Source organism: Cynocephalus volans, chromosome 12 (genome assembly GCF_027409185.1).
Source record: "Cynocephalus volans isolate mCynVol1 chromosome 12, mCynVol1.pri, whole genome shotgun sequence".
Taxonomy (NCBI): domain Eukaryota; kingdom Metazoa; phylum Chordata; class Mammalia; order Dermoptera; family Cynocephalidae; genus Cynocephalus; species Cynocephalus volans.
The window spans coordinates 77,854,870-77,879,723 of record NC_084471.1 but is presented as its reverse complement, the minus strand read 5'-3'; positions in this window follow the sequence as shown (position 1 = coordinate 77,879,723).

The following is a 24,854-nucleotide window of genomic DNA, read 5'->3' as shown; positions in this document are numbered from 1 at the left end:
TTGAAAGTTCATGCATTTACTGTGAATATGTTGCATTATCCTCACAGCCTCAAAATCTCAGTGGCTTTCAAGAACACTTATTTCCAACTCAGTGGTCTGGGCATTGCCTGAGTAGCTCTGCCCCAGGCTTCAGACTTCGGGCCTGGAGTCTGTCAGAATTTCCCATTAGGAACTCAATATCTACCTGGGCATGCTTTTCTCATAGCAGGGAAGGAAGGGGGTGGAGAAAGGGGGTAGGATTCACACACACACACACACACACACACACACACACACACACACACACACACACACACACACACACACACACACACACAAACCGGGGGGGGGGGAGAAGATATAACAACCACAATTATTTGAAGTTGATACGACAAGCAAACAGAAAGGACATTGTTGGGGGGGAGGGGGGAGGGGGGAGGGAGGGAGGTTTTGGTGATGGGGAGCAATAATCAGCCACAATGTATATCGACAAAATAAAATTTTTAAAAAAAGAAAAAAGAAAAAAAAGAAAGAAAGGGGGTAGGAGTTGGGAGCAGGAATAGCATGGGCCAAGCTAAACCATGCAAAGCTCTTTAAGGCTCTGCTCTGAGGTGGCTCATTTGCATCTGCTCACATCAATGCTTTTCATTGGCTGAAGCAAGTCACATGGCTGAATTCAAAATTAACAGAGTGGGAAACATGCTTCTTCCATAGAGGGGTGGGGGAGAAGTGTGATTACATGGTGAACAATAATATCTGCCAAAGGGCTTTTCTGGAAATTATGGGTTGGAAGAATCAAAGAACAATTTCAGTAGGCAGGTTAAACAGGCAAGGAAGAATTTTTTCAAGACTAATGCAGTATGAGAGAGAGAATGAATTTAACTCCAACGAAATAGGAGGTGGAAAGATTTTTTTAATCCTATTACAAATGGAGATTGGCTTTATATTCCATTTGAACCTTACTTCATATTCTCAATTTTTTTTTTAATCCTTTAAATTCCTTCACAACACTTGTGTAACAGTTTATAATTTACCAATTATTTATAGTTTTTATGCTACTTAATTCTTACCATAACACTGTGACATGGGTATCGGTGATACTATATTATGGAAAAGGACACTTCAGCTCAACAGTCAAAGTTGTACAGCTTGTAAGGTCCAAGGGACCCTCACGTCAGCTCCCCTCTCTTCAAGTCCAGAGTTCTTTGACCATTCCTGAACAGTTTCAAAGTGATACCAGTATTTTTGTGAAATCACTCACTTCTTTGCTCTTACATATCCCTTGTAAATACACACTAATTAGGAAATCATACCCCATATAAAAAAAATGGCTAGGGCATGGCTAATCTTTTCCTCTCCCACCCCAACCCCTGTCTTTTCCTTAACTGGGCACAAGTAAGAGTCTAGTATGAAACTGGAACAGTGCTACAGTTTTTGGGTCATAACAAAGAAAGGTTATTTTAATTTCTAACAGTTCCTGGCTGATCACCGTGTTCCATGCCACAGAAAGGCCTGAATAATTCCTTTAAAGGAAGTACTGGAACCAAGACTTAGCATTCTTTCTGGCTGAACTACAACCACACGCAGGTTGGCTTCTCATTTTTTCAGCAATGTTTTCATTAGGTCGGATGAAAGCCTGTCTCTTCTGTTTGAATGCAAAATGAGAAACAGACAAGGAAGAGGAGCTTCAGCAAGAAATGATTTCTACTGTGCCCATTGTCTACATTTGCTCAAATTTCAAATAATTGGAAGCTTTGTGCTTATGTGCAATCAAGGACTATTTATTTTAATTTTATTATGCATGAGCACCTGTTTTTATGTTATTTCATATGTTCGTATACAAACATAAATATTTCAAGCTCTGGTAGTCTTCCCCAAAGCAGTGTGCTGTGATGGTCAGTGTGAGACACTCCTCCAAAAGCAGAATCAACAGAGGGTCTGATCCTCTAGTGGTAGGTGTCCTCTAGTTGCAATTCATCTTACAAATTACAAAGTCAGACTTACCATCTGCATCTGTGAAGAAGTATAAAGAATTTATTATTGTTATTTTCATTTTTAGGTTCAACATGCTGTCAAAAGCACATAAATTAAAATAAGTAGAATCATTCTATCAAGATGAAATTTAGTAGTTGTAAAAATATCTTTTTTTCTGAAGCACACAAACAATTGATTTTTGTTAATAAGGGGAGAAAAGTAGCATTATATTAAATTCAGTCTCCTAGTAAATATGATTTTAGTGTTATTAAATATCACAAACAATTGTAATTATTTTGGAAACAAGAGCAGAATATAAAATGAATCTCATATTTGCCTTTGGCCAACGGTTAAAATTCAGTATATAAAGTAGGAAAAATAATTAAATTATGGATCTGGTGCTTAATGATGTTTATGATGACATTTAGGAATTGGATTGCAGTACGGTACAATTAACCAATGTGAGAGGAAATGACTGCAGGCATGAGGGCTTGTTCAGCTAGCTATAGTGTGTAAGAACTTGTTTTTATTTAACATTTTTATATTTTGGTCATCATGGATTTTTGCATTAATTTTGGTGTTTTAGAATATTATATTAAAATATTATTTATTTTTATTACTTTTTTTTGGTATCCCTTTATATTTTGCATAAGAGGCAAGACTTATTTTTTGCACCCTGGTCCTGGCCCTGTACTGTTTAGATATTTTTATGGCAATAATAAATTGTAAAATTTATAGAAATATACCTCTAGGAAGAATTTCATTTTAGATCCACTATCTTAACCAGTTGTGCGTAAATATCTCTCTAACACAATATTATTAGGGAAAAAAGGGGAAGTATATATTGAGGGAAGAAGACTCAAGAGCCCCAGCACTATATTGCAGAGGAGAGGACAGTTCTGCTATGCTGTTTTGCATTCTGGTACAGTGTTCCTTCGACAGGTAGTGAAACCAAAACTATAACGCTATCAAAGTTGGAGAAATCTGCAGTCTTAGTTATGCCAAGCTTTGTGTTTTGATAAATATTACCAAATCCTTCTTTATAAAGCAATCAAAATACTTTAGCACCTCAAACGATGCCACTCTTACCTTAAGAGAGTGTCCCTGGGAGAATAAATTGGCAGTCTTCTTATCTCCATTTATTCTAGATAGGCAGATTCACCAAGTCAGTCATCTGGAAAAAGAATAGCCCTCAGGCCCAATGTTTCATTCAGAAAAATTTCAAAGAAAGTAATTAAAATCCCTTTGAGTCTTTACTAAAGAACCAATTTAGATATGGTATTACCTGGGACTGGAAATAGAACTAGTGTTAGAAAAATAAAATTCACATTAACTAAGTATATAAAAATGAAACCAGAAAATTTCTGTCTCAAACTTTTGCTAAAATACAGCCATTAGGTATTATTTACTTGTGTGTGTGTGTGTATTTTTATATATATTTCAGTGCTTTGGGTATTGAAACCATGAAAAGATTTTTTAAAAGTTGTGTATATAGCTTATACCAATTTGCATATCAGGGTCAAATTGGAATTTTAGAGGCTAGCCACCATAAGAAATACAGAAGGCTTAAGAGAAAACATATAATTGACAAAAATATCATCACAAAAATTTCCAAAATGTGTGTATAAAGAGGGGATGATCAGAGATTGCGCAAGAGACTGAGGCTGACCTGGCTTGATTAATGTTTTTTCTATTATTGGAGCTATAATGGGTAATCTAAAGCACATGTGATATGCAAAATAATAAATATAAAATATGAAGCAATTAAATTTTACTAGTGACAGTGACATAAGAAGGGGCAGGTGTGTTATGAAACTAATGATGTGGAAATTTCCTTATTAGGATTTCAATTTAATTAATTTTTTTCCAATCCCATGAGCTAAGTGTTGCTTTACTTATCAAGACAGAAACCGCATTGCATTTTCATTTTTTGTTAAAATAGTTTATGCATGTATGAGAGAAGCCTGCTCTAAAGGAAACCCAGGAAAGAAATCTAACAGGGTCTCACAAAACGCTTACACACCTATGCTCTTCTAAAAGAAAATCACATTAGAAATAAATCTCATTGTACTACAGTTGTAAAAAATTGGGAATTGTGAAAGCTTGTTAAATTACTCAGAATCACCATCTGAGCATATTAGAATCTAGGCTAGAACCACTTCTCATAGCTAACAAATTAGACTTATTTTCTTTACGTTGGTCTGCCTCCCTGCAGTCTCTTCTGGAATGGTCAATATGTACATTTTTTACACTGACTTTAGGATAATTTGCTAAGAAGCTTAATTTTCAACTATAGTACAATAAAATAAACTCAGTGTTAAAGTAATGTTATTCATTTCTTTGATAATGTTGTTCTTGAAAATCTTCTGCTAGATATAAGAAAAGCTATATATTTAAGAGAGATATGTTCTAGTAAGGACAGCCCAGACATAGGCTAAGACTAATTAAAAATCTGTGTTGACACCAAAAGTCCTCAATTCAGAATTAGTTAATGATAACAGTAATAAGTGAGAAAGATTTGTATTGCTGGTTTTGTGAGCACTTGAACTTTTGGGAGCATGTTGAGAGTTAACAAGCAGGATGGGCACCTACAGGCTGTGGGTTTCCTATGGCACCACTGAGGAGGGGAATTGCCAATTGTAAAATTAAAATTGGCTTAGAGAGATGGTATACTTATAACATAGGTGTCTGAAAATAAAATATGGGATCTATTATTATTATTATATAATAATAATTATTTAATCATATCAATTTTATAAAGATTTTTAGTTGTTGTTGCAAAAATAATTTAAATGTTCCTTATCTCCACCTTTCTCCCCAGCTGTTAAGCAGAGGAAAGGCATGAGTTAGGAGATGATGGGAGAAGTGTTTTCCTGTCTTTAGGAGTGGACTCTGCAGTACCAAGAAAGCACAAGGAGCAGTGGGAGAGAAAATAACAAAATTCCTTTGGAAAATAAACTAAGTAAATGTTTCACTCTTCATTCGAGGTCTTTCTCCTTCATTTTAGAGTATGTTGTATGCACTTTAGTGGTCTTAACACTTCAGCCTGAAGGAGTAGATTGTTTTCTAAATAAGGACAATGGGAAATACACATATAGCAATTTGTACAGAAGACATGGCAAATATTAGAGGATTAGAACTTAAGTCTCTAGGGTTTTTGGTTCCTTAGATTTCTCAGGAAATTATGCTGATAATTTTATTTGGTAAAGTAAGTTTGCTCGAGGAGAAACATAGATACCCAGCATTTGGAAAACTAACTTTGGCTTCACCTCTAACGCTTCATATAAACTTATTTCTCATATTTATCTGCAAAATAATATAGATGTTATATAGAATTATGAATCATTCAAGTGCTTCTAAATGAAGTTGTTAATTTCTAAATGGCTTTAAGTGTCTGAGTTTTAAAGATAAATTTATTTTTTATGTTTATGCTAAAAGTAAAAAGCAATGAGAATATGTACTTTCTTTGAAGCAATCACAGTCATTTGTCTGTAATCACACCCTGTGTTTTATTCACTTTGGGATAGATGGATTCCACAGTCAGGTACCTAGAATGGAAATTTTAATTATGATGTGAGGAGTTTAAAGTTGGAGAATAAATAACTGAAATCTGTTCTGGAATTAACACTCGGGCAGAAGCCAAGTAGAAGGGAGGTATGTGATACTTGTTCGAGTGCTATATGTTTTGAGCTGTTGATTGCTGTAGCCAGATTTATTGTATATGTATTAAATTTTTCATAGTAAAAAGTAAAAAAAAAAAAAAAAAAAGAAATTAACACACTGTCTCATTACGATTTGCGGTAAATATCCTGGGTTTTCTATTATGCAATTATAAGTCATTTACAAATCTCTTTTTTATTTTTGTACTCTTTATTTTATTTCTTATTGTCTTAATTTAAAAAGTATGTAGTAATAAGCAAACATTCACATTCTGTTTCCAAAATCTGAAACAGTTTCAATAATTAATATATGTAACTTTCTTTCTTTCTTTTTTAAAGATGATGGGTAAGGGGATCTTAACCCTTGACTTGGTGTTGAAAGCACCATGCTCTCCCAAGTTAGTGAACCTGCCATCCCTATATAGGGATCTGTACCTGTGGCCTTGGTGTTATCAGCATCACACTCCCCCAAGTGAGCCACGGGCCAGCCCTTGTAACTTTCTTTCTTATATTAACTGTACACAATTGAGTGGTACCTTTTAGTCCCATTTTACTTAGATTTTTATTATTATTGATTTAGTACGATGTATAAAATACATCTTTAGAAAAAAAAAAAAGTACTGTATTTTTTGAAGATTAACTTTGTATCTATACCTGTAGGACTTCTGCCTTGTTTTTTATCACCTGGTAATCCAATAGTCTGAGTTGAATATTTAGTCTTACCAAAAAGGGATATATCACTTTGTACCTCAATAAACTCAAAACAAATATTAAACCAATGTCGGAAAGCCATAAAATGTATCTGAATAGGCTAATCAGATGATTAAGGCTGTGACATAGGAATATTTATCTGGAATCAGTGTGCAGGATCCACCAGTGTGTGGAACGGGAGGCTAGTTAGAAAATTGTTGTGATTGTCTAAGTAATACAAAAAAGGGCTTCATTAGAATGGAGACAGTGAGACTAAGAAGGGTGTAGACTCCGTAATAATTGTCACTTTACACATAGTTTCTTTCTTTCTAAGAAGTGGAAGTAAAATGTTATAATGTTTCCCACTTGAATAAATGGGGAAGAAGGATTACTAAATACTGAGACTTACTGAGTGCCATCCACAGCATGCAATTTACATATATTAGCTCATGTAATAGTAACAGAAATAGAGTCCACTGAAAAAGCATTAAGTTGTGGACAGGATTGACAAAGATAAGGGGCATAATGAGTTTCAGACACATAAGGCCTTCCGCAGAATTTGGAAATTCAAGAACTGGGCATCGGTGATTCTGGACCCAAAGGGAGAGAGATAGAAATGATCACTGACTCTTTGAAAGTATTTTAAAGAACTCAAGTATGTGCAGAGAGAAAAGATAAGAGAATGGTGATCAGAACTTTAGGTAATGGCTACTACATTTTTTGGATGACAGGAAAAACACAAGCCAATGACAGAGACAAGAAAGCCACCAGACAGCTAACAGAATGCCTCAAATTGTGCTGTATTATGAAAACCAAAGAAAAATGTAGTTTCATAAAGGAAAGATCGAGTAGTACTTTTTATGCTGTAAAGAAAATGAGGAGAATGGGGGTTAAAGAAAAAGATTTATATTTTGAAATCAGAAAACAATAGGTGATACAGAAATGTTTTGATTAAATCAATGGAAACATAGTTTAGAGGGCAAAGGGATGATCAGTAGAAGTGAACAAAAATGTGAGAAATCAGGAATAAATCTGTACCGTTAGCAGATCTAACCTAAAACAATATTTGGGGAGAGGGCGGTCTTGGTGAAAATACAATCTGAGGGAACTTCTTGGAGTTCCATTGGAAAATTCAGACAAGCTGAGGCATTCAAATTGTTCTGTTAGTAGACTTAGAAAAAATAAGTCCAGGTTCAATCTGGAAGGGATTGAAAAGTGAAGCAGAAACAAAGCAGGAAGTAAATATGTGTACCATTATTGGGATGAGAAATTCTGAGTAGCCTTACTTACTAAGATTTGAGAAAGACAAATAAACTATCATAATCAATGAAGAGTTCTGATGCCATAAATCTGGGTTGAGAAAATAAACAATGTTTTGCCCCAGAAAATAATCAGTGTCTTGCTGGGTAATACCGTATCTTGTGGTCACTGTAGCTCCAGCACTCAGCAAAGTGCCTAGTGTAATGCACATTCTGTAAATAAACCAAGAGTTCAGTGACTGGGGAACCATTAAATAATTAAGAACAGGAAAGTGAAATGACTAGGATAACATTTTAGAAAGGTGTCTCTGGCTGCACTAAGATAGTAGATTTGAGCTGGGAAAGATTGTAAGCAGCAAGGCCTTTATGGAAACATAATTGATGGCTGTGGTAGAAATGACTATGATTGTTCAAATGGAGATAAAGAGAGATGGAAAGATTCGAGAAATGTTTGAATTTGAAAATCAACAGAACTTGGGTATGGAAGTGTGAGGCGAGAGTGAAGGAAGAGCTGGGACAGGGCTCGGGTTTCTCTCTCGAGCAACAGGATGAAAGGTGGTGCTAAGAAACATGGAAAGAGGATGAATTGGGGGAGAGAGTAACGAGATTATAATGAGTTTAGTGTTAGGTTTGTTAAATTTGATATCTCTATGTACGATCCAAGTAAAAATGATCAGTAGGGAGTTGGATTTATGTCCTTGGATCTCAGAAAAGACACTTGGACTAGCAACATCAAGATTTGGGATTTATCAACCTAGAGTTGGCCATTGAAATCATGGAAGTAAATAAAATTGCCTACAGAAAATCCACATAGTAGGAAAATAAAACCCAAGGAACATTCTCTGAGGAATGTCTGCACTAAGGGACAGTCAAAGGAGCTGACAAAGGAAACCAAGGGATGGCTAAAGGGGTAGAGACAAAATGAGGAGAATGTAGTGTAATCTGAATGAAGAAATCTTTTCCAAGCAGAAAGGAATTAAGGGTGGTAAAGCTACATAAAGGTCAAATAAGGTCAGAACTAAATAAATATGTATCTTTTGAATTACTTGTAAGTAAGTGATTGACCTTGAGGAGAGCACTGTCAGGGGAGTGGAGGAGGAGGGAGCCCTCTGCAGTATTAGGAAGAGGGTGGGCAGTAAGCTGTTGGAGTCAGCAAGTGTAGGTCAGTCCTGTGATGGGAAGCGGTGGGAGACTTATGTAAAATTGGAATGGAAGCCAAGAGTTCAAGCTCCTCCTTTAAGAAGTCGGGACTTGATGATAAAACAGGGCTGTAAGTTTATTCATGGTACTAAATCCCACAGACTTCCTCCCAAAGTGACTTCGGGTTGTGTAGACTTAAAGGTGACTTAAGTGTAGATAACTGGCAAGGTCTAAAACACGAACTGTGTGATTTTTGGTTTTCTCTGCTAGTCAGGGCTGTGGACAGGAAGGGGAAAAAAGCATTATTATAAATCCTTGTTCTCTTTCATTTCTCTAAAAGCAGACAAATCCTAGTTTTACTATAGTCTTTTTTTATGGCATCTTTTTCTTACTTTACTTATTTTCTTGTTATGTAAAATAGGCCAGAACATTTTGTTTTTCTTCCACCTAAGGTAACATAAAGTTCTACGAATATTTCTGCCATGGAATTTTGAATTACCCAGTTTACCCAAATTAATTATGTAGCTTATGAAAAACTTAAAAATTCCAAAGTATATCATATTTTTATGCTGTAAATTACTCCCCTTCCTTTAGAATATAAGTTTCTATATATAACCCAAGAGTACATCCAAAATATTTAACAACAAAACAGTAAGTCCTGTACAGGAGATATACAAGTCTACTTCAAAAAGTTCATGGGAAAATAGAATTAAAAGATAATACGAATGTTTTCATGAACTTTTTGGTATATATGTTTGCACAAACTTTCAGAAATTGGTCTTTTATTGGCAAATGTGTATAAACATTGCTTTGGTTGATATATTAGATTTTTAAAAGATTAATACAATGTAGCTACCATACCTCTTGACTTTAATATTAACCTTTGTATAAAATAACACCTTTAATATATTTAACTACCTGAAAATTAATACCTCAGTTAAAAAAAACCTGAATTCTAGACTTATTGTATGGGACAAAGTGATGATAAAATGTTCTGTAAGCCAGTAGCCTACTCCTTTTCTGCTCCTACTGGCTTGATGTTTTTCATTTGAAAAATGACAATTAAGTCATTTAATTTTTACTTTCACATGCATTCTCTGCAGCAATGAGAATTCAGACATTTTTCTGTCCTTTCAAATTCACAAAAGCTGTATGTATTTTTTTAAATATAAGAATAGATGTGTAGCCCTAGGAAATGATTTTTAATATAACATTTTACTGACTTTCATATGTTAAATCTGGCTGCTGTGAACAGCAGGAAGATACAGAGACTTCCAGAAACAGAAATAAACAAACAAAAAAATATATAAAATAAAAATTTAGCTTGTGATGCTGCTCAGCGTTCTTTACTTTAAAAAAAACATTCTTCTGACCTCTGCTTTATTTCATGTTGCTATTTTAAGTACTTTTTGGCAAGTGTCAAACAATATCCCTGCTTCTAAAAAGCAAGTCCTGCACTAAAGATACATTCCAAGCCAATGTATCAGCAAACATTAGTTTACATGATTTACATTTTTTACATAGTGGCTAGAAAGCAATGCTTAGTATTGGACATCGGACTCCAGATTTGATCTGATCAAATTCAATCCTCATAGAAATTATTTTTTTCAGTCTACTTAATCACCTCTCTTCTCTAAAATTTAACCTCAATGAGAGCAAAGATATGTTTGACTCTTCTCATTGGTTACCACTGTATCTGCAATGTCCAGAAATATCTGGCACATAGGACAAGCTCAACAAATTTTTGTTAATGATTTTTAATATCCTTAATATAAAGTCTTAGTTCTTTGGTTGCCGATGCAATTTTACCATGCATTCCTTTCTACCTCCCTTTTTATATACTTTTATACTTTTATAGTATTGACTCATTCAATGTATCAGTTCAGACGTCCAGATTTTTATTTGTTTTTCCCTTGCTTGTTTTTAAAGCCCTGTCTTCTCCTTCTTGTATAAATGTAATTTGAAATCAATAGTTGATACTGGTTTGCAGAAGGTAGGAAGACTCTCATAAGTAAAAACATGGAATTGCAAAAAATGAAAATTGTAAGTTAAGATAGTAACCTGGCTGAGGTGGGCTGAGTTGATCAGGGAAGAGAGATGAGGGCAAAACAAATGGGACACTGGAGAATGTTTTGCAAAATTAGGATCTATAAATGAGGACTGGTGGTGGAAAGAGCCTCACATTTGAAAAAGTTCCTTGAAAGATTCCCAAGTAGTATGGGTTTCACATAGTTGAAATGGCATTGTAAGGAAGGCAGAAACAATTACAGTCGGGAGAATTTCAAAGCCTAGAATTCACTTTTGGATGACTAAGGGAAGAAATGAATATATCAGTAGTTCTATCATCTGTGAGAGGGAAATTTGTAATATCGCAAAACAGCATATAGGAAAAATGGAATTATAATATAATACAAATCTTTTCATGACCTTTTTGAACTTATCTATTACTGAATCTTCTTTCATTAAGATAAGAGAACATTTAAATTATGTTTTTCGTCTGCTACTTTTAGACTATTTTTTTAAACTTTTTTTTTTTAATCAAAGTGCTAAAATCTTTGAGAGAGAAATTAGAGCAAAGTAAACTTTAGGAGGCATTTCTATCCAGTGTTTAATAAGAAAGTGGTTATTTTTCTTTACTCTATGGAGGCGAGATATTTAAACCATCTTTAAATACTGTATTCGAAGAAGAGCTAACTTACATTCAAATGAAGCGTGCAATTAAATGTTTTTTTAAAAATACAACGCATGTTTCTTTAGGTATGTTTTCTTCTGTAGATCGTAATTCAGGGAAATTTTTAGAAATGAGATATAATTACCTAGAAGAATAAAAGCTTCGTAGTTTAGCTTTAGTTCTACAATTCTTTTCTTCATTATATTTTTGGCTGCAAAACAAATACGCCTTTTTGCTTGTGTCTGATATCCCGATGCAGGGTATCATAAGCAGATACATTATGAACAGGCCATGGTTCCTCTTATTTTTGTTCTGTTCACTTTTTAGTTCACTTGAAAAACCTTTTTTCCTAATCACAAGTAAAGCATAAACATGTTTTAAGTGTAGAAGTTGGTGTTCAGAAACTGAACTATACAAATGTATAAATCAAAAAGTTTCAAGAAAGACTGTAGAGAGTTACATGATAAATTTTGCTATTTGTAGACACCAACAAATTTTTATTACAAGTCAAGATCTCCAAACTAAGACCATGGTTACTTGAGATGGTAGAAAATTCTGTTGGGCAACATTGTAAAAAACAAACAAGCAAGCAAACAAACAATAAGAAACCTAGAGGTCAATATGAGGCAAAAATGTACTGTAAGTAGCATGTTACTGCTCAGTTACTTCATGAGTCAATTATAGATCTAGATAGATTCTTAATGTCATCAGACAAAAGTTGTTTGATTCATACAGTGTGGCTTATTAATTATCTATTGTAAAATCTACAAGAGCAACTATTTAGGGCACTTGCCTCATTCCACATGATGTATGGTAATGCTATTGTAGCCCATAGCATTGATATTTTTCAATTAGTCCTTTGTTTTAATTTTCTATTCTCTCATTAAAAATGGGCCTCAAATTATAGTCCCGGTGTTCTACTGGTCAGTGTACATTTGGGACTAATGATTGAACACAGAACTCCTATGATCCTCTAAGATAGATAAGACCAGGGGTTCACAAGAAGAGCTGGACACATAAGATAAAAATAAAGCCTCTATAAATATACTAAAATCCATTGAACTGTACACGTAAAATAGGTCGGTATGTTTATTATATCTCAATACAGTTGTGTTGTGTTGTGTTTTGTTTTAAGATAGAACCAGGACAGGATTTCACTTGTAGCCACTGGTGATTTGTGACTGGATTCTTGAGTCTCCTGTGAAATACTGTGAGGTCAATTTTTTATGCCCCATTTTTGTATTTTAAATTGTTCCTTTTCCTCTGGATACTTTCCCAGCTTTAAAAATGTTCAATGAGCTTTTATTCTTAAAAACAATAGGAAACAAAACAAATCTTTCTCTACTCTTCCTTCATCCTTTTCTGCCTTCTCCTATTTTAGACTTAGAGAAGTAGTCTGCTCACTATCCCTACATCTTTAACTACCCCCCTCCGTTCGGGTCTCTATGTTTACCACTGGTCGAAGCTGACTCCACACCGTTCACTAGTTATGCTGACTTGCCCGCTGCAGTGATTTCTGCACAGTTCTCATCCTCTTTGAACTCTCTGAAGTAGGGGACACTCTGGAGAACCTTTTTTCCTTAAAATATTTTTGGTTTGTCTTTGGCTTCAGAAACTCTGTTTTTAACTTACAATATTCCTTCTCTAATCACACTTTTACAGTGTTATTTCTTTTTTTGCTCGTCTTATAGGTACCACCTCTCCTAGTCCTAGATTCTTCTCACTTATGTCTCCTAATTCTCTCGGAATTAATTGTTACAACTCTAGTGAAAATGGCAACCAAATCCCTAACTGTAGCCTTGACTTCTCTTTTAACCTCAGGTACATATTTCCAGATGATGATTTCTTCATCATCTCTCATTGAACCTTAAAATAAAAGTCATCTTTCCTCTTCCTCCATACTCTATCTTCCAATATCAAGTAATAGCATAGCCATACATCTAATAACCATTCTAGAAACATCAGAGTATCTTTAATTTCTTTGCCCATTTTCAGTCCCTATGACTAGCCAGTTGCCAAGTGTTATCAATTCTATCCTGAAATTTCTTACATGAGGATATATGTAAAACCTGTCTCTGTTTTCATTGTAATAAACTCTTCCTAGGACTAAAAGGCAGGGAAAGGGTTAATGTTATATGTAAGTCTAAGAACAGAAAATTACCTCAAGACCGTAGTCTTTTCTAATGCCCAGTTGACCCCCCTGGCACAGAGTTCCACATAATGAAAAGAACAAGATCTTTAAGGTCTGGGCAGGATACGTACTATCACACTCGCATGGCACATTGCTGTGAATTAGAAAAAGATTCCTTCTAAAATATACATCCTTTTATTTTAAAAAGTCATAATGCTGATTTTTTTTTAAGAAAAATATACTTTACTGACATCTATGGGAAATTTTCTGAAATAAATATCTAAATCTACATTGTTTTGTGCACTTATATGTAGTGTTCTAAGGGGTGCATAAATTGCGTAACTACACGTGATAGTTGTGAGTAGGATTTATGTTGTTCAAATCCTGAACCCACTGTTTAGTAGTTTAACTTGGTAATACAAGGCTACTTCAGAAAGTTCATGGAAAAATAGATTAAAAAGTATTGTGAAAACTTTCATGTACTTTTTGAAGACGCTTATACTTACCAGCTTTATGCTTCAGATTCATCACCTACAATGTTTGATAAACAACACTATCTCTTTCAGTGAGTTTTTGGAAAGGGTAAATAAGAAGATATATGTGTGTGTATACATATACATATATATATATATATATATATATATTAGCAACCTCAAATTTACCAGCAAATGTCCTCACTCTACTGCTTCAAAAACACATCTTACATGATGTCAGATTGTGGAATTCTTTACACTACATAAAGAATGTAAATAGGAGATAAAAGTACTGTTGGTTTTAACATGTCACTATAAATGGTTAAAAAATTTTTGTCTTCAAGAATATTTACTTGAGAACATTCCAAAAGAATCAGAGAAACATACATGCTGTTTTTTCCTGTGACTAAAGATATAGCCCAGAACCTAATGTTTATTCCTGAACATTGCTTTTAGGCTGTTTAGACAAAACTATGGGAATATTTAATATTTTGGTTTGACCATTTCCATGTTACCATCACATCATATTATTCTTCTTTTTCAGGGGTCAGCAAACTACAGGCCATGGGCTGTGCCCAATCCATGTGCTCTTTTGTAAATAAAGTTTTATTAGAACACAGCCACATGCATTCATTTATATATTGTCTAGGCTGTTTACCACATCAATGGCAGAGTTGAGTAGTTGTCACAGAGACCATATGGTCCACAAAGCATAAGATATTTAATATCTGGTCCTTTCTGTAAAAAGTTTCCTGAGTCCTGTCATTTTGACCCCTTTTAAGATATTAATTCACTGGAAATTTCATTTTTCTTAATTCTACAGATAGAAAAAAGTAAAGATTGTATTCATCTGGAGTATGGTGTGTCTTGTTTTGCCTTCTGAAATATCTTTTATGGTTGAACAATGAAAAGCTAGTTGCAGCATGCTGCCTTAAACATGCACAGTTCCTAAGATTTTATAAACGAACAAATGAACAAAATAAAACTAACCAGAAAACTCTGAGACAGAACTATCTGTTTATTTCACCAGGTTTTTTTTGGTACTATTTAGAAAATGTTTCCTATAAGAAATAAGCTTTTCAAAAACGAATGTTTTATTCTTCTTTTGTCATTAAAAAAGTAATAGTTGGGAAAAGTCCTTTTAGTAGTCTTAGAAAAGTCATATATTTGATGATACAGTGACTGAGTTAGTTCTCTGTTGGAAAATTTTTTTGGGGGGGTGGTGGTTGGCAGTGGTAGAGATTGAACCCTAGACCTTGGTGCTGTCAGCACCATGCTCTAACCAACTGAGCTAACCAGCCAGCCCCAGAAACTATTTTTAATTGAAACTCAGGAAATTCTGTGAGTGCCTATTTTGTTTATTAAAGCAAGTAGATGAAACCATAACCTTTCATATGGGGAAATGACTAAAAACTAAGACAGTATACTACAATGGAAAGATATGAATTGGGGCCAGGGACATATAGTCTTACTCAATTACCAGTTGTATAATTCTGAGATAGACTTCAGTTTCCACATTTGCAAAACAAAAATAAATAAAATAAATACTCCTGATTTTCCCAAAGTTTTTGATGATGTATGTTAAAAGCTTGGTAAATAATAGTTTCTCAATTAGAGAAAATAGTAGCTATTATTTTAATTATAAAGATTAAGGAAAATACACCAAATTTACTTAACATATCCTTCAAAAAGTCTATTTAGTGCTCAACTTCCCCATAGGTTTGTTTTGTATTACTTAACAATTCCTTTTGTGTGCAGCTTTTCATTCCTTAACATAAGTAAGAACTTAACCTTCCTCACCTTTTTTCACCTGCCATTTAAAAGAATTCTACCAAGGAAACATAATTTGAAAGCTAGTTGTCTGGTGTCATTGAGATGTGTAGATACACCTAAAGGTCTAATTATTTATGGAGTAGGAAAATAAATAGCAAGTCTTAAGAGGCTTATTTTTATATTGGGCTTTCCAAAGTTTTAAATTTAAGTGGCCAGGGATTCAACCTTAGTTACGAGTACATTCTCCAAGAAATTTGCTGCTGCTTAAGACATTCTTGTAAATGTATTTCTTTCGAGTCAAGTCATGAAAGAAAAGACTTCCTATTACTGACTGTAAAGCAGTTAAGGAATACTTTGGGATCCAGTATAGAAAATCCTCAAAGCTAAATGAAACTGAGAGCAGGAGTTAAATCTCTTTTAAAATAAGAAATTGAATATAAAAGTACAATTTCTGCTGATATCAAAGTGCAGGTACAATCAAAGTACAACTGGATACATTTGCCTGGATCATGAAAGTTTTTCTTAGATGAGCACAGTTCAAAGCAATCTGGTCTACTTTGTGCTCCTACCATTGTTATGAAGACTTATTTAGGCGAGAAGTCTAAATCTCCCCAAAGCAGGTGTAGTGCTGGAGCAAATCTAAAGAGTTTGAGGTTAGAATCTAGTCTGGATTCCTAATATCTTCTTTTCCATGGATCTTTCTACTGAAAAGGCTTCATAACAAACTGTGGTCTATTTCTAGACCATGGTCCTACAAAGCCTAGAAGTTAGCTGCTTTGGGGCAATATAGCTGATCAGTATAGGGATATGGGACAGATGCTCTGTGCTCTTATACCACACACCAAATAATCAATCAAACAAACAAAAAACTAAGTGAAACAACCAGCATATTCAAGTATACTAGAATCTGAAGTAACTGGAAACCAACATAGAGTATTTATGTACAATGGGTATAGCCTAGAACAAAAAGGAAGGTTTGAGAAAATTGTGTGAATTTATTGTGGTTGGACAAGGTGACTATGGTAGGCTGCCCATCTCACAGCGTGTCTGCAATGGACATCCTAAAAGCATGACAGAAAGATTTGTTGCATATACATCCCAACTGAGAAAAGCAACAACCAATCATCTGAATGATTAGGCTTTGAAGTTGAGACCATTAGGCATTTGAAATATTTGAGATGAAAGATCTGAAATATCATCCAAGAATTTATTTTGTTTCCAACACTCTGGGAAACTACAGTCTGGTTTTATGATGTATATGTAAAATAAAGTTTGAAAGCATTTCTTATACTTGTTTGTCATTTTCATAGAGAGTGAAATTTTTTTGAGGAAAAAATGACCAAGTGTAATTTCAAGGTTGTTGAGCTCTTTTATCTGCCCATAATCTTGCCTACTGGGCCAATTGTTGAGCTAGGGCTGTGTCTGGAGCTCACAGATCTCTTAAGCCCATTCACAGACTGGGTCACAAACCCTTCACATGCCAAGCTGGGTCACTAGATCCCTCAAACGCCAGGCTGGGTCACCAGACCCCTCACATGCAGGTCTATGAGCTAGGTAACCAGCAAAAAGGTCCTTGTATTCATAAGGTGGAAAGCATGGCCATGCACCCACTGGCCACCCAAGGCAGTCAAAATGCCAGCCAGGTCGCGCCATATGGAGGCACACTAACTCCACCCCCCCCACACACAATTTGCTTAGAAAGGATGCGCCGCACCACACCCAACTGGACCTAAGACAAGGGGCCCTGATTAAACTATTCTATTTTCCCAACAAAGGCTCATCTCAAAATTCCATGAATCAAAAGAGAAGGTCTTTAAAGAGAGGTCAAGGCACTCTATACAAGCGTCTCACTTTTGGTTAGAAGTTCAGTACTCATTGAGTGGGGAAGTGTGATGTGGTTCTTGGAGTGACTGGTCACACCAAAAGGTCGAATTTTCAGTTTTAAAGAATTTTATGCAAAGATAATGGAAGTTTCCTTTCTTTATGAAGACAGTATGACTCATTAATGAATGAGTCTTTGTCTTACACTAGAAAGTAATCACATGCTGTCTAGTAAGATTACCTCTGTTATCAAGAACTGTCTCATCCATAAACAGCTAAAAATGGGAGCCAAATACATGAAAATAAATTGAATGTGAAACAAATTCAAGACCCTTGAAATGTAAGGGAGAAAAAGGGAATAGTAAATCTTGGTATATAATTAATGACTGTATTAGGCATCCAAAGCCATATTTGCAGAGATAGATAAAGTGCTAGGAACAGGTGAACCCACAATCATATCCACGGGACAATAGGCCTCAGATGAGATAAAGGGGTGAAGTGAGAAGTGGAGATATTTCATGTAAGCCACCAGAATACACACTAGCACTGCACTCTCATTCTTGGGTCTCTGTCCTGTTGGGCATCTGCCTTGATCATTCAAAATAGAAAATGTCAGTCCTGGTCAGGCTGGGCCATTGCACCTGACACCAGACCTATCTTATGTGCCAGAGATCCCTGGGTAAACTTCTTCTCTTTTCCTAATAATCTCTTGGGAGGCAAGTACTTCTCCCCCATGTATTAGGAACAAACTCAAATATGGTGTAAATTTTGTTATTTTATTATCTTATGTGGACTAAGGGGAGGGCTGGTCATTGTTATTTCTGTCTTCCATAAAATTTGATTTTTCACCAAATTTTTTCTAATTATTACCTTGGTTGATAAGAGTCACCAGAGTGAGATACTGGAACAGATGAACCCCAAAATAACAACATTAGATGAATATAGCAACATAATAGGTCCTAAATTTAAATATTTTTGTCACTGTGTACACTGTGTCTTCTCAACTGCTGTCTATTATAGTCAAAATCGATTCATATTGATCTATTTAATGTCTATCTGCATTTTAGTTTCTGTACCTGATTTCAGAATTTTTTTAGGAGAAAAGAAGACCTTTCTTTTAGAATGGGTTTAGAATGTAAATGATCTTTTAGAATGTAAATGATCAAAGTGACTGAGATATAGAAATATAATGCTCTTTCTTTCTCTTCCTTCTATTAATTTTTCACTAGTCATCTTGTGAGAGTAAATATTTTTAGAATACTATTTGTATGTAAATTTGCCCTTCTTACACAAGAAATTATTAATTCTTGAAGTTTAATTTTGTGACATCATAACATTTCAACTGATTGAAACCATGCTATTTGTTTATACATACACATGCAGAAAAAAGTTCCAAATATAGTATTCTTAGTGTTCTGCATCATAAAATGGAACAAGTTCAACAGTGATATCATTATAGCTTTATTTTAAACATTAATTTCCAATAGAAGTAGGTAATGCTGAAGAAGATAAAATTTTGGATATAAATTATTAATAGGCTTTGAATAAAATAGGAAAAGGTCAAACATCTTTAGTTTAAAGGTATTTTACTGATTTTATAAATTTAACTTATGAGTATGCCAAAACCTTATTGTAATGATAAAAGCAACAACTTAAAACTTTTAGGGAATTAAAATGCAACTGATCTTTTGTAGAACATATTAAAAATTTTTCTAAAAATATAAACTTTTGAATCTTCAAGTTAACTAACTAATTTCATAATTACTGATTTGTAGATATCCACTTTGAATCATTTCTGAAGCTGAATTCAGAACAATCTTAAGGTAAGATGTTTTTACATGTGTGTGTGTGTTAATTTTACAGAGTAAAAATATGTGGCAAAATTTTGTGTAACAGAATATCCAAACATATTTCTAGTAACTGAGAAGCGAGCAATATTTGGCTCATGATAAGCACTCAGTGACATTGGTTCCCTTTTAACTTTTGTAACATTTCTCAGTTTTAAAAATTAATCAGGATATATGATGAATTGCTTGATAACTGTTTATTAAATGTCCCGTTATTACCCTCTCTGAAAATACCTATACGGGAAAATCACTGTGCAAACATAGAAGGCAGTTAGGAAACGATGCTGTATAGTGTAGCACCTGATATCATCGACTTGTTAAGAGCGACCAGAATGAGTGATCAAGGGCGGGCTGGAATGATGGGGACATGTCATGAAATTATTAGTAAGAAAAATAGCAATAATAATAATGCCATTTACTTAATGTTAATATAATTCAAGTACTCTACTTTGTACTTATACTTTATGTTACTTAATTCTCCAGCAATCCTATGAAGTAAAATTTTTTGATTATTATTATTATTAATCCCATGCAAGAATACTTCAAAGAGTTCATGGAAAAATAGAATTAAAAAATAATACGAATGATACGATATCATTCTGTAGCTGAATAGTATTCCATTGTGTATATATATACAACAGTTTTTTTATTTGTTTATCCATTGGTGGACATTTAGGTTGATTCTATCTCTTGGCTATTGTGAATAGTGCTATGATGAACATGGGAGTGCAGGTGCCTTTTTGATATATTTGTTTTATTTCCTTTGGGTATATACCCAGTAGTTAGATAGCTGGGTAGTAGGGTCGATCTACTTTTAGTTCTCTGAGGGAACTCAATACTGCTTTCCACAGTGGCTGTACTGATTTACATTCCCACTGGCAATGTGGGAAAGTTCCTTTTTCTCTGAATCCTCATCAGTATTTGATATTTTTTGTCTTGTTGATGATAGCCATTCTAACTGGAGTGAGATGATATCTCATTGTGTTTGTAATTTGCATTTCCCTGATGATTAATGATATTGAGCCTTTTTTTCTTGTGCCTCTTGTCCATTTGTATGTCTTCTTTTGAGAAATGTCTGTTCAGGTCCTTTGCTCATTTTTTAATTGGGTTATTTGTTTTTTGCCATTGAGTTAAGTTCCCTATGTATTCTGGATATTAGCACCTTGTCTGATTTGCAGTTGACAAACACTTTCTCTCATTCTGTAGGTTGTTTCTTCACTTCACTGATAGTGTCCCTTGCTGTGCAGAAGCTCTTTAGTTTGATGTAGTTCCATTTATGTATTTTTGCTTTAGTTGCCTGTTTCTTTGTAGTCTCACTCAAAAGAGTGCTACCCTCTCCTATTTTGTGTAGTATTTCCCCTTTGTTTTCTCTAATAGTTTCATAGTTTCATGTCTTAAATTTAGGTCTTTGGTCCATTTTGAGTCGATTTTTGTGTATGGTGAGAGATAGAGGTCTAGTTTCAATCTTCTGCATGTGAATATCCAGTTTACCCAGCACCATTTATTGAAGAGGCTGTCCTTTTCCTACTGTGTATTCTCAGCACCTTTGCTGAAAATCAGTTGGCTGTAAATACTGTTCCATCGGTCTATTGGTCTATTTTTATACCAGGACCATGCCATTTTGATTACTAAAGGTTTATTTTATATTTTGACAGCAGGAAGTGTGATGACTGCAACTTTGTTCTTTTTGTTCAAGATTGCTCTTGCTATATGGGGTCTTTCATAGTTCCATACAGATTTTAAGATCATTTTTTTCTATTTCTGTGAAGAATGACATTGTTATTTTGACAGGGATTGCCTTGAATGTGTACAATGGTAATATGGATATTTTGACGATGTTAATCCTTTGACCCATGAACATCAGACATTTTTCCATTTATGTGTATCCTCTTCAATTTTTTTCACCAGTGTTTTATAGTTTTTATTATAGAGGGGTTTCATCTTCTTGGTTAAATTTACTCCGGTATTTCATTTTTTTGGTCGCTATTATTAATGGGATTACTTTCTTCATTTCTTCTTCAGCCATTTCATTATTGGCATATAGGTAGGCTATTGATTTTTGTGAGTTGACTTTTTTATCCTGCTATTCTAAATTCATTTATTAGTTCTAGCAATATTTTGGTGGAGTTTTTAGGGTTTTCTCTTTGTATGATCATGTCATTTGCAGCAACATGGATGGAACTGAAAACCATCATGTTAAGTGAAGTGTCAGGCACAGAAAGACAAATAACACATGAGCTCATAGAAGTAGAGAGTAGAATAATGGTTACCAGAGGCCAGGAGGGGGCAGGAGGAGAAGTAGTGGTGGACTAATGGACACAAAATTATGCTATCTACCATAAGTGAATCATTGCATTGGAACAATACGCTGTACCCCACAAAAACAAATATAAATAAAATTGGAAAAAAATTTTTTAAAAAGAAAAAAAAATACAAATCTTGTCATGAACTTTTTGAAGACAAGTGAGGAACCTGAGACTGATCTCACATTATATAGCTAGTGGCATAGTTACTAGTTGATATAGCATCCATGTTTTGGTTTCCTACAACTCTGGAAACTACCTGGAAAAGATAAAAGTAAGCAGAATCTTCGGGGTTAGAAAAACTTTGGATTGAGGAGGTGATGAGAAAATAATTGTTTGCCATGTGATGACCACTGACAAAAGCGTGAAAGAATGTATAGAAATATACTGTGCTAGAGGGACAAATTGGAATGGAGTGTGTGGGAGGAAAATGGAATAAAAATTGTGTAACCTGAGTAGATGGAGTTATGTAGACTTATGTTGTTCATAAGAATGATTGTTCCAGTCTTGTAACTGGTCCCCTGTCTCCAGTGTTCTCGATCTGAAAAATGCCGTGCTGGATTTTGTACTATCATAGTTGAGTGAAAGAATCCACAATCTGTTTGGGGTGACCAATTAAAAAATTAACAACGAAGTATTAGAATTCTCAAGTCCTTCCAAGGCATGAAACGATATGTTCCTAATAGAGGCAGTAAAAATAAAGAGGAGGATGTGTATGATGTTGTCAGAGGACATAAAGTGAACAAATATGGCAGTATTTATGAGAGATCAGATAAAAGGAATAAAGAAGGGAGAGCGGATGGTTTTAAATTTTCTCTTATAACAAAAGGGAAAACTTTTGCATCTAATAGAAAAGGGAATATAAACCATTTTGTTAGAGAGCAAGGTGAGTTGGTTTCTCTACTTTGCTTCTGAAGTACCAATGGGAACCCAGATTCATATATCTCAGAGGATATAGAAAGTTGAGTGAAGAAAAGCGGTAAAGATGTGTCCCAACTTCATTAAATATATTTAAATATGTTAGAGTAGGTGATATCTCTGGAAGAGTTAGTATAAAAATAGAAGAACGTGGAGCTGGTATTTTAAACATAATTTTCAGGTGAACTTTTAAAAGTAAAATATAGGATGTAAGCTTGAAAATACATGTGAGAAGATATAAACTGAATAAAAGTCTTGCCTCCTGTGCCTACCTCTAAAATCTCAAAGATTTTATTTGTTTTGGATTTCTGTCTTTGTTGGGCAATATAATGTTGATTTTTTAAAAGTAAGTAAAGTACAATAAAGGATAATAATCAAACTCCCTTAATAATGCAAATTACTTAGAACACAGCTCTGGTAAGCATTTACTTCAATCTCTTACTGACCATGTTACTTCTCTTACTTCAAGAAGTTTTTGTTTGTTTGTTTTTGTTTTTTCCCATCTAGCATTACCATCATCCTGTTCAACAATGTTTCAGGTAAAATCCAACTTAAAATCACTTTCATTTTAGAATCAAAACACTCATTCATTCATTGTTCCATGAGACATGTGAATCACATCTAGTAAACAAACGAGATAAAGAAAGCAGGTCAACTCTTCTTAGGCTATCTTGAGAGATATCTTTCATTAATGCTGGAACTGATATTACAAAATAAAGAAACGCTTTTTCCCAACATTAGTTTAAATAAATACAGGTTGAAATTATATGTACAACATAGTTACAAATTTCTTACCAACGAGTTCCTTTTTATTGAACTTCTTCATGCATGGATTAAATTTGTCCAGTATTTATTTGTCATCTATTATGTGCTAACTTCTGAGCAAACTATAAAGGGAAATAGATATGATTTCTCTTTTCAAGATGCTTACTACATAGAAAATAGAACTGGATATGTAAACAAATTATTACAACATATTGAAATTCCCTGCTATGTAAGCGCAGAAGATGCTATAACTCATTTTAAGAAGTTGCAACAAGATTCCTAAGTATCATCAAGGAAATGTGAATCTTTAGTTCATAAAACTTCTAAAGAAGACACAGTTTCCAAATTTAGTTCTGCATTTGTCTGGAGATGAATTTTCATAAGGTGCTATCAATATATTTTTAGAAAGTAGGGATTTAAAATGTAAAACATATTGCCTGTGTTCTGCTACTTATTTTTCTTAAACATCAGTACCATCAAGAGTGGTACTTGTTAAATGCATTAAGAATTTGAGTGGCAAAGCTATCACTTTCGTAACAGTTTTTTTAATATAATAAAACCCTTCTATAGGAAATGAAATGAGTCACTTCAATTTTTGAAAAAAAAATGGGATAGGTTTTAAAAAGTATATCGAGGGTTTCCTTTCTGGCAGGTGATAAATGAAAAACTCTAAAATCTGATTATAAGAACCTACTTTTCAAATGCTTTGTTGAGCTGGCAAAAAAAAAGTTAAAGAAATGAAAAAGGACAAAGATGAAGTGAAAGCAGGAACGTAAAGAAGTAAGCAGGTGCAAAGCTGGGAACATTAGATAAAGCTTAGGACTAGCCCAAGTTGAAGTCTAATGGGAAAGTCCCTCAGAGAGCCAGGATCCTAAAGGGCATCACTCTCAGGTTAAGGGTCTACAAGAATAAACCTACCACTGAGAAAATACATTAAAGAAATGTGTTCATCTAGACTTTGCCACTGATTGAAAGGGCACAAATCTCTCTTAGAATTAATAAATATAAGGTAGACTTTACTCACCTTTGGTGGTTTGGTGGCACAATTCATCTAATTCATCTATATGAGGTCCAACAAACCCCATCCGATAATTTAGAGTGGTTCCAGATTCTTAGTCATTGGGTGGATACAAAAGAAATTCTTTGCAGTGTGAATCTAAATTCAAAATGTTTTCAAGATAAAATTGTATAGAAAGGAATAAATAATTTAAAAACTACACAATGTAAGGAATAAAATAGACTTGAGAGAAAGCCAACAAAAACATTACAGAAGATACAAACTTAAAGATGACATCAGATGTTAAAATTATCAGACAGAGAAAAAGATAAGTATGGTTAGTATTGTATTAATTTTCCATTGCTGCTACAACAAATTACCACACGTATATCTTAAAACAACAAAGATCTATTATCTTACAGTTCTGTAGGTCAGAGGTTTAGTATGGTCATCA